Below are 11,359 nucleotides of genomic sequence, written 5' to 3'. Positions count from 1 at the left end.
GGAGAATGGGGTGTTGATAACTTGACTTAAACTCTCTAGACTGATGTGAGGATCTGTGTGTGCAGACAATGCCAACATCAGTTTTGAACTGTGCAAAAAGAAGAATGTAACATCTCTAAAAGATTTTGCTGCAGTAGGGCAATTTCCCAGAGTTAAACACAGCAGCCCTGCCAGTCCATCTGTTCTAATCAGCTAAGGAAGGCTTTGTGCACGTTCCAAAACAGTTGCCCTTGCAAAGCACCTGTGGCCTTTCTCAGCATTACCTAAGGCCTGTACATCACAAATGCACGAGGAAAGAGAGGAGGAATGATCTTTCATAACAGAGAACTAAAGGGGCACTATGGAAGAAAGGGTCTCTGTAGAGCAAACAAATGTTTTGCTACAAGAGGCTAGTGATTTTATGTATATAAAAATTTGGGCAGGGGAGAAAAATCTATTAGGGACAGATTTCAATTTAGGGATGGTACAGTTGAGTCAGAAGTATGGTGATTGCTAGTTTATTCTGGGAAGGCACTGCTAGATGCTCACTGCTTTCTTTGTAGTTGTTTCCAGACACCTACAGTCACCCTGTCTTGAAGGCAGTGCACTCTGATGGATCTTCCCTCTGATCCAACAACTATTCCCAGGTTATATAAATGAGTCTAGTTAAAGTCTAGACCCTTTTACAACATCAGCAAGCTCATCAGCTAAGATGGAGGTAGAGTTGGAATAGTTCTGTTTCATTAAGACAATCTCATATTCACACTTTATTTCTGCTAAAAAAATCGATAACCATGTTTCATATCACTTTTAATAGTGCTATTAAATCTTTCTGTTTGCACAATAAAGCAATAAACACACAGTGAGGATGGCAGTCCCTTTGTGCCCAGTCTTAGATGTTTAAATTTATATCCAGCATTAGGAAGTACTGCCCTGAGCCACACACTTGTAATTTATAAACATAAGTAATGTGCTGGTGAGTAACCAAAGTGTGATAGAATTTTGGAAAGGCTCTTTTTTCCCCACTTCTTGTCCTTTCCTCTACCTGTTTCTTTTATTATGTAATTTAATGGTATTTTATTAGACACTAAGAATCTTGTAAAATATATATTGGCTTCTTAACTTGCAATACTTCCTTGAAAGGATGAGACTTTTCTGTCAGCAACAGACTAGAATGTGTATTTATGCAGAATAAGCATGTTGGCTCTGTGTCTTTCAGGAAATACAGGGCAGAGGGCAATGCAGTAGATGGTAGAAGTCAAAGATGAGCATGGAAGGCTGGAACTGCAAAACACTGTTTCAAGGAGTGATTCAAGAAAGAAATCTGAACCACCGAGCAAAGATAAATAATGTGCATAAATTGCACATGATTCTCTGTCCTGGCTTATGGTTATCATAAGGTGCTACAAAGACTAATTGATCCCTTTTTCCATACTAAAATCTAAGTGCAGTTCCACCACTGTCACATTCATTTTATGAAAAAATGGTTTTGAAATGAAGGAGGAGCTGATACAATTGCAGTGATCCAAACCATCTACGAAGCACCTCTGAGTAGGTACCCTGTGCAGATAATAACTTAAGTGCATCTTCAGAGGGTCATTCTTTAAACACTCACATTAACACTTTTACCTGGGCATCACCTGGCTTGGGTTAGGATATTTTGGCTAGAAAACCCCCAAAACTCACACTACCCAAAACAGGTCCACAGGTTTCTAGAGAACTCCTCCTTTTTGGTGTGCAGCTGAAGTGCTCATGTAAGGTAAGTGTTTTCTTTATCCACGTTAACAGAATGTCAGTTAATGGATTGCCATTGTTCCCTTGTGCAAAAGAATGATTAATTCAAGCCAAAAGCTCCTTTGTTTTCCTTGAGAAAAGTTAATGTTAAAAGTTAATTACAGACCTCATTAGAAAAGGTTTTTGTTGGGCTTCCCCCTTTCCCTTTATGGTTAGATTTTCAGCAAAATGTAACAAATATTTCCTGTTATTTAATTAGTAAACAACAACAAAAAAAGGTGTTTTATGATGCCTATGGCACACTGCATAGCTCATGCAAATATCTAATGACCTGGCACCTTAGAGGTGAATAACCCCCAATAAACTTTCACTGAGATAAATAACCCTTCAATAAACTTTGAAATCCATAGTTTATCGTAAGAGATAAGTTACTTTAATGACATTAAAATTGTATTACTGAATTCAGCATAGTTATTTCCTTAGTTACTCAGACAATCTTGAAACAAACTCCATGAACTTCACCCTTCTGACTGTACCTAGTGACCAGGGCTCAGTGCTTCTTGGTGAAGTCTAAGCAGCCATTACTGTGAAAAAGGATGGCTTTTTCTTTCTTTTTAAAAAATTATTGTTTTTATATTTTGCTATGTGCCGCTAAGGGAATTGTAATCAGCAGCTTGGAGAGCTGAAATCCTCAGGTTTATTGATCATGAATATAACATTTTGTCTGCCTTATTCAGGGCTAATTTGTTTTAAATCTTGTACATCTTCACACAATAAATACTTGATTTGCTCACCAGCTTTTGCACAATACATTGTTTTGCTAAGCTGCTTCTTAAGATAATAATTTTCCACTGTTCTCCAGCTACATGTTTCTCACAAAGGCTTTCAGCTCAAGGCTTTGCAGGGTTTGCCAAAAGGCAACGATATCTTACTGTGATCCACGAGATGTCACCAGAGGGCAACAAGTAACTGGAAGTTTGTGTTAAATTTGGATTCAGGCTCAATGTGCAGTTAATTGAGAGAAAGGGACGTAGGAAGAGAGCATGGGAAAGCCCAGTACTCCTCATGCCAGCTGACATAGGATGCTCCAGGCTGCAGCATTTTCTGTGCAGACAGCCTTTTCTCTTTTTTCTGTTTTGTTGTGGTTTAACAGGAACCTTCACTGTACTGCTACAAGGCAGAAAGCACCGTTCCAGGCAGCTCAAGGGGCAAGAATCATACCACAAAACAACTTACCTAATTACTGCTGAATGGCAGAGAGGTGGGACTCACACTGGATGACTGGTGGCTTCAGTGAACCTGTGTAACAGGTCAGCTGGGTTTGTTCTTTCTTTGTTTCACCTGACCATTCCCACGGAAAATCCCAGCTGGGTATTTTTCAGGATTGCTAAACTGAAGCCTTCAGGCTTCATTTTTCAGTTTCAGATGTCCTTCTGTCACATTTCAAATTAATAGCTACTACAATTTATACTAAAGGTTTATTTGCAGATTTACCACTGTTTTTCTTTAAGGTTTCAATCAGATGAGATAGGTTGACCTGCTTTAATTAATTGGTGCTGCCAAAAGGGGTCATTCTGTTTCCCTGTTCTCCTTACCTTCAAGTTCCACTGCCTCCCTTGCTCCAGCTCTGATGCTCTTCTGACAGTTCAGTGATAGATTCAGCTCACTAAGCCAGCAAAAACTGTATTTTAGGGGTGAGTTCTCTGTTGAATCACTGAGCAGAACTGGCTTACTGAGGAGTCATATTAGTACAATACTAGGATTACTACAAAGGAAGGAATAAGGAAATAGTAAGCCAGAAATAATAAACAGCTTGATCTCCCTTCCCTATATGCCTACATCTCAAATTCTTCTTCTGTTCCCTTCCCAGTTGGGAAGGAGTGTGAAGTATCTATCAGCCAAAATAATTTTTGTAAATGTAAGAACCAGGTTCACAGTCTGTGCAGAGATAAATCACCAAACCTGCTCACAGCAGAGTTCAAGCCATTCCATTTTCACCCTCCATGCCTGGCAGAGGTTCAGCAGATGAAGGTCAGTACATACATGCTCTGGCACTACTGAAACTGTGCTTACATCAGCAATTTATTGGTACTTTTCCACATCTTTCCCCACTTCTGAGGGATGATGCTGACAAATCTGTAATGCACCAGGATTTCTAGTTGGACAGCCAGGTGAGTTGACTTGCTGGATCAGCTGCAGCTGACTTGGCACCACTGGAAGACTTTGCAATCACCAGCCTCAAAAAAAGTCTCTTCAAAAGGAGCAAGCCATTCCTGTGACTACAATTTCCAAGGAAGTCTGGTCTAGTGGATTACCCAGGGTCCCTCCTAAAATCTAGAATTGTAGATGTTACAGGGTGCCATTATTTTGCTGCATTCTGTTACAGGCTCTTCCGTGTTCCTGTATGTTAGTGATATTGCTTTTGAAAGATAAAATGGTGCAACATGGCTGGGAATAAACATGTCATGACTCATTGGACAAAGCCATAGAGACAGTCCAGATTTGTGTGTTAAAAGTGGAGACATACAGGAGATCTGCTACATTCCACAGAAGGTGAGAGGTGTGTGAGTAGGGTAGCATGAAATGACAATACTATTACTGTGTATGCATTTACTAACTATGGATCTCAGCTACTCCATATCATGACCTGTCATTTAGACCACTGGTCAGAGGATGGTATCTTTGATACCAAGGTGGTTTCTAGTCTATTGATACTAAAATTCTTCAACTATTTAGGATTGGGTGGTGAGCTTAGATTTAGCTCTCTGCTCTTTTATGACTGGCTAAAGAAATTCTAGGTGTAGTTGTCTGAGTCACAGTGAGACTCATCTTTCTGTTGCAGAGGTGTTAGAAGCAACTGCTATGAAATTCTAGGAACAAAATTTCAATATTCTGCAGCGACATGTGAGAGATTCCTGGTGCTGGATGGTAACTAAATTCTTGGCACTGAGCCCATCCTCATCTTTCTTGGATAGACATGGTTTGGTTTCATCAGAACAGATGTGCTCTCCAGGATCAGAGGAGGGAGCTGTCAAAGCTCAGGAATTATCTCCTCTCCTTGTAAAGAACTTCCTAAATGAGCATTTCTCAATTCTCTTTCATGGAGAAAATATTTCCATCCCATGAACAGGTTTTGAATTCTGTTGGTTCATTACAGACACTGAGTGAAGCTCACTCCAGAGCTACGCCAGCAGAGTTAGCTCAGAGTTCAGTTAGCTGGGTTAGTACAGGTACCCCTGTCCCAGCAAGCTCTTGCTCTCCTCTGCTGAGAACTGTCAAGAACTGGAGTCACCATGGGGACATGAAAGGGTAAGGATTAAGCAGAAAGCTTAGTTGGGAATTTAAAAGTATTCGCTTCCACCAAATTTTGACTTTGCCATTTTTTTTCATTTTTGATGGAAGAATAAATGACATCCATGTGTCCAAATCCAGTGTTGTTTTTTTTAACCAATAACTTAAGCTTGACTCAGATTTAGCATGAAACTCCCCATGAATTTATTAAATCCTGTGAAGGAGACACTCAAATCAAATCCTCCTTGTATAATTTGTTGCTATCTTACCATCCAGGGAAGATTCTACTCAGCAAACCTTTCAAAGGCAGTACAGTATGAGCAATGTTCAAGGTGCTGCCAACAACAGCATCAAATGACAGGGTGTGCTTATCAAAGAACAGTGTTTTCTTAGAAAGAGGGGTGGGGGAAGAGGCTTTGCTCTCACAGCCTTATTGCCTGGGCAGCAGCACACTGAATATGAGCTCTGCCATCAGGTTTAGTGTAAGGGTACTTCAGCCTCTTTCACATGAATAAACCCTTCAAATTACAAGCTCAGCAGCTTGCTTGCAATTGCCACTCACACAATGGTTAAAGGAGCCAGAATTTGTCTAATGTGACACGGCTGCAATTCTAACTAGTGTGAGTGAGCAGAAAACTGCTGAATGCAGGTGTTATTTCAGGAGCACAGCAAAGCTATATTAACAATTTCTATAAATATTTTTCAAGACAGATGTGAAGCGGTTTTCAAATTTTGAATGCTTATGTACAACGGGCTGTGTTGCAAGACCATATATTTGAGATTAAAGAAATTTCAAATGTCCTAGAGCCACGAAGCTCACTTGGCAGCCCTGAGAGAAAGTATTGTCACAGTAGTGACCCTAGAAAATGCTGGCAGATTGTGTTACAGTATACATGGAAATACTGGGCTGAACGAAATCTATCCCACCAAGTGATGTGCCTCTTGCTGCATGAACCTCCAGCATTTTTCAGTAGTCAGCACTGCACTGCCTCTGCAGAAGACAGAGTATAAAATGTCAGGGATTATGGCCACCAAATCCTTCGCCTTCATAGAACTTCATTCAACTCTGTCACCTTTCTATAATAGAAATGTGACATCTAAAATTAAAGCAGGTATTTATATGTATGCTGAAACTCATCTTCATATGCACATACAATGCAGCAAATCAGAATGTAGATTTCTGCAAACTCAGGGAGGAAAATAAGTTAATTATTAAGTCAGTCATTTCTTTGATGTAACATAGTTTATAATTGGCCAGAAGGAAGTGAAAACTCTTATCTTCCTGAAATCAGGTGGATTCAGTCAACAAGACCTATTTTATTTGCTCAAAGTTCCAAACTTCTTTTTGTAGTACTTTTAAGCCAAAAATTTAGTTGAACGATTATCTCACCATAGCTCTGTCATTATGTTTTCTATTTCATTGCAACTTTTATCTCCTCACTGACTGATGTCCAGCCCTTCATGTTTATGCATGCACCTCTACTACCTGTTCTGTTTCCTTGGCTCAGTTTCTGAGATTTACTTTGGTGGCCTACATACCTGTATTTCTCTATATCCTTTTAGTATTCCAGCTACCTGGTTCCCAAAAAAAGGAGTTAAATTATTTCCTAAGTTATCAGACATGCTTGAAATTCAGTGCAATGCATATTAACATTGATATTTTATATTATAGATGTTGAAATGTGGTTTTGATCGCATTTTGAAGTTAAGTTTTAAAGCCATTTTAACAAATAGATATGAGGAGCAATGTTTGCTTAAATAAAATAATGCACTAAGAATTGCCTCATACCAACAGACTTACAATTTTACAAATATTTGATCTACTGCTACCTACCTTTCCTATAGAAAACATCTACAGAAGTCATCTACTTTCCCCAAAGAGGTTTGATTTCTTAAAGACAAGGAAGGTTTTGGCCTTGCTTCCAAGAACACGAGGTTACACGGCCATGGGTTGCGTGTGTGTATCTATATGTGTCTGCTCTCTCCTTCCCCTCCCTGCAACCTGAACCTGCTGCCTGCTTTCAGGCACAGTTGGGGAAGGGTCATAGGTCTCAATGGCATTAGGTTTCTATGAGTTTCGTGATAATAGCTAGCTGGATAGGAGCAAAGAGAGCCCCTAAATGCCCTAGCAAAAACGGGCAGAGCTATTAGATAGCAGTGTGTCCATGTAATGGAGATTCCCTATGAATTCTCATCTGTGATTGTAGTAAATGTGAGTGTAGTAAATAAAAGTTTATGATTTAGCATTTACTATATGAATTTGATGAAAATATAGGAGATCAGTTTCATCTTAGTTCCTGTGCTCATAGGAGTGTTTCATTCTGTAGTGGAAACTTGATTGCAGCAGATTGTGTCCAGTCTGATGGACACTTTGGCATCAGCATGTCCCACAGGGAAGGTGTCCTGACAAGGAGAAACAGAAAATCTTCCAAGAAATATCCAGAACTGGCACTTGGGGAGAACTACAGGATCCTTCAATAACTAGAGAAGATAAATAGGCAGAAGCCATGTGGAGTTTGTTAGGAAGTTTAAAGATTAAATGTCTTTTGGTGAAGCTGGGATTAGGGAGAAAGAATTTCCTGCCATTTTATATATGTAGCTTGTTTAGTTGGATACATTTGGATATCTTTTGAGTGTGAAGAATGAAAAAGCAAGATTTATATTATTAAATTAAAATAGAAATGTCTTTCAAAGTACTTTGACAAGAGTATACTCTTTTAGCTCTATAACAAGTCACAAGTTAAAGTAAGATATTTTAAATTAGAGAAATTGTTTTAATCGTGTGTAACAATATTTTGACTGTTTTTAGAGTCCAGAGTTAACTACAAAATTATGAGCTTAAAGGAGGGAGGAAAAAGTAATTTTAATCATTTGAGGTGCATTTATTCTTTCCATTTGGAGCAGTTCAGACTTTTGAACTTCAGGAAGTTTGAAGCTTGCTTTCTAAGAAGCATACTGGATTCTTCTGCGTTGTTTCTCATTGCTAACAGATAAGATTTGCTGGGCCAAATTCTCTTCCTGGGAGTGATAGTCTGTTGGAATTTAGCAATCAGTCTCCTTGACAAGGCAGTAGAAGGAAGGAACTGAAGTCTCTTACATTTGTATTTTTGGGCAGATTAGGTTTCTGTAAGTAACATAAAAACTGTTGAGTAGATGTAAATGTTAAGACTAGCTCACACTAGGTTTACCAATTTTTAAAAATCAGTAATATAGCAGAAATACTGGTAAGAAAGGGTAAGTGTTCCTTAGCCTTAAAAAATCACATCTCCTACTGCTGTACCACACTACAAATCTAAACAATTGAGAACCTCAGTTATTGGGCAGGTGGAAATTCACATATAAGCAGCAGTAAAATCCATTGAGGCTTTTGCTTCTCTAATAGAGATGTGTTAGAGATAAGATAGGTGAAGCTAAGACAAGATAGTGTCCTAAAACATAGATGAGTTTACACTTTGAACTTCAGTAACTCTGGTTGTGTTGCCAAGGTCGACTTCTGTCTACTATGTTTCCTGTTGCCTTTTCTAGTTCTGTAGTTTTAAACGAGATTTTTACTGTGCAGTATCTTATTCTCCCATGCTGTTGGGCCAGAATGTTGCTCCTCAGTAGCTGGAACTACACTGTTTTAAATGCATTACTTCATTGTCAGAATGAGGTGGTTTTATATAAGCTATTCAAAGCATCTTGTACCATTCAAAAATGATGGACAGACTTTTACAAAACATGCATAGAACCCCATTAAAAAAAACAAATCACAACTTGCTAGTTAAAATTCATAGGCTAAATCTCAGCAATAGCAATGTGAAGCTCTTTCCTCTGTTCCAAGTTAAAATTCCACAGTAAGGTGACATTTGCAGAGGAAGAAATTATCTTTACTAGATCAGCACATAATTTAAAAATAATTGGCAAGCTTTTGGTTAGTGAGGTGAGCTTTCAAGGTGTTACAATAATTCCAGCAATTTTGTGTAATAAAACTAACCATGTCATCTTTATAAAAAGATTTTTGATCCAAAAAGCTCTGTGCCTGCTTAGACAACGACATGTTCACATAAATTTCTTGTATTTGAATGAATGAACTTGGCTTTCTCTAAATTTGAATACTTATTGCTGGTGTTGTGCTCCTTGATTTGTGGCTCTATTAAAATGTACACTGCTAGATCAAGTCCTTCTTGTAGAAACAGAGGAATAAAGAGCTGCCTACTGTACAAAAAGCAAGAGGATGTTTGATGGCAGAGGGAACTGTAAGGAGTGACAAATGCAAACTGATGATACCTGTATTGGATGTTAAGGAATAAAACGTTATAAGGAAAGAAACAATAAGGAACTGCTTAAGGAGACAAATGAGGGTTTTTTCCCAGCGATCCAGAAGATGGTCAAGTGAGGACAGAAGCTAGTGATACCTCTAGGGTGCATTGTAGATGGTTAGGGCAGTCTGGGGTATAAAGGCTGGGAGGAAAATGCTATTTACCATGAGTCAGACTGCTAATGTACCAGTTAGGAAAAGGAAAAAAATTCTGCTTTGGTTGTACTTAGATGAAGATTGGCTTGTGTCCATGAGGAGCTACCCCTAAAAAGGAATAAAGAAACTTATAAGATATGGGAAAGAATGTTTTCACTAAAAAAAATCAGAGCAGAAAAAATGCAACCCAGAAGAAAAATTCAGAAAATGTTAGAGCATTCAGCAAAAACTTGTTGCAGTGAGGGTGAGGACTCTAGAAAGCATCAGACCTATGTAGTAAGTGGGAAAAGAAGTGTTGTGCAGAGTCAGAAAAACTATGTAAACTGAGTTGATAAAGAATGATTCAAAGGTCCAAAACTAGCTGATAAGTTGAAAAGGACAGAAAAGGAAGCAAGACCTTTGGATTTAACCACAAGCCAATCATTAATTTTTTTAGAAGGTCAATGTGAGTAGAGTGACCTTAGCAAAATCAACTGAATCAAAAAGCAAGAATTTAAGCAGAACTAGCATAAACTTCATGGTGGTTTGTTATTGTTGTTTGGTTGGTTTATTTTTTGTTTGTTTTTCTGTTTTTTTTTTTTTTTTTTTAATTGAACGACAAAAACCTGGTAACTAGGAATTAAATAGCATCAAGAAAATTTCCTTTTGAAACTTGAAAAAGTGATTCTGGTACACTTTTTGGAACAAGAATAGTGTTTGATGCAATTATGTTACACATGACTCCTAACAAGCTGAGTGAGTTATGAGAAACTTCTGCACTTGTGTGAAACTGGGTAATGCACACTTGGTACTATGCCAGTTAAAATAGTCAACTTTTCTCTGAGAACTGTGTAAATTCATGGAGAACTCACACGGTGTTATTTGTTCTGGGAAGGTGTAGTGTTTACCTGTGCCAAAAAGACAAACTGCTGAATGAATAATTACCTAGTAGAATAAAACATGGTTACTTCTGTATCTGAGGCATGTTTACAGTGGCTGATTTGCTGTATTCTAAGACCACAGCTTATGTTTTAATATATGTAACCACTGGTGATGTTTACCCTTTCCTGCTATGGATATGTATGCTGAGTTCACCAGCACTACCTGCAATTGTGCATGTAGAAATAATGTTAAATATTGTGTCTGTTCCAGCTGTGCCCCACTGCAGGAGCTCTGGAGAGCAGAGGATAGGCTGGAGGAGTATTGAGCAAGGGACTACACGGGTGATAACGGCAGAACCAAAAACCACCTTGGAAGAAAGATACAGAATTTTTACAACTTGAAACAGAATAATTTGGATAAGACTAATTTCTTTCTATGTCTACTTTTTACTTGGCAAAGCAAAATTATTTAAATGATCTTATGTCCAAAGTAAAGAAAATGCAGAATAGACTAAGTGGGATACACTAAATATGAGTAGAGCTGGTTGCAAACACGTTTCTTGTTGTAGACTGTTTCTGTTGAGAGAGAGGTATTTTTGAAGATAAGTGTGTTGATTTTAATCATGGAGAGGTTTTGCAGGGAAACTTGTGTACAGGTCTACTAGGTGTAGGTTTTAATTTTAGGGTGACTTTTCATCATATCACAGTGTGGATTTTGAGAAGCCAGAATTTGAAATTGTTAGGGACATTCTTGAAACACCCCTTCAGTAAGTAAGAAATTCAAAAATTTTTTTAGGTGAATCACAAACTCTTTAGGTTTAAAATACTGGAATTTTTTGTAAAGTAAATTTTTGGTAAAGTTCAATTTGTCTACCACAAGCTTACTGAAGAATATGCCTACCTGATGACTAAAAATAACCGTATGATGCACTTTCAGTACACTTTTTAGAGAAAATCCTTTAAATGTGACATTTTCCAAGCCAGGCTGCTGCTGAAGAGCCCTTCGTGGAAAAGAAATCCAGGTGTGTTGGAGTGGGTC

Source organism: Prinia subflava, chromosome 15 (genome assembly GCF_021018805.1).
Source record: "Prinia subflava isolate CZ2003 ecotype Zambia chromosome 15, Cam_Psub_1.2, whole genome shotgun sequence".
Classification (NCBI taxonomy): Eukaryota; Metazoa; Chordata; class Aves; order Passeriformes; family Cisticolidae; genus Prinia; species Prinia subflava.
Note: the sequence above shows the minus strand (reverse complement) of the source record.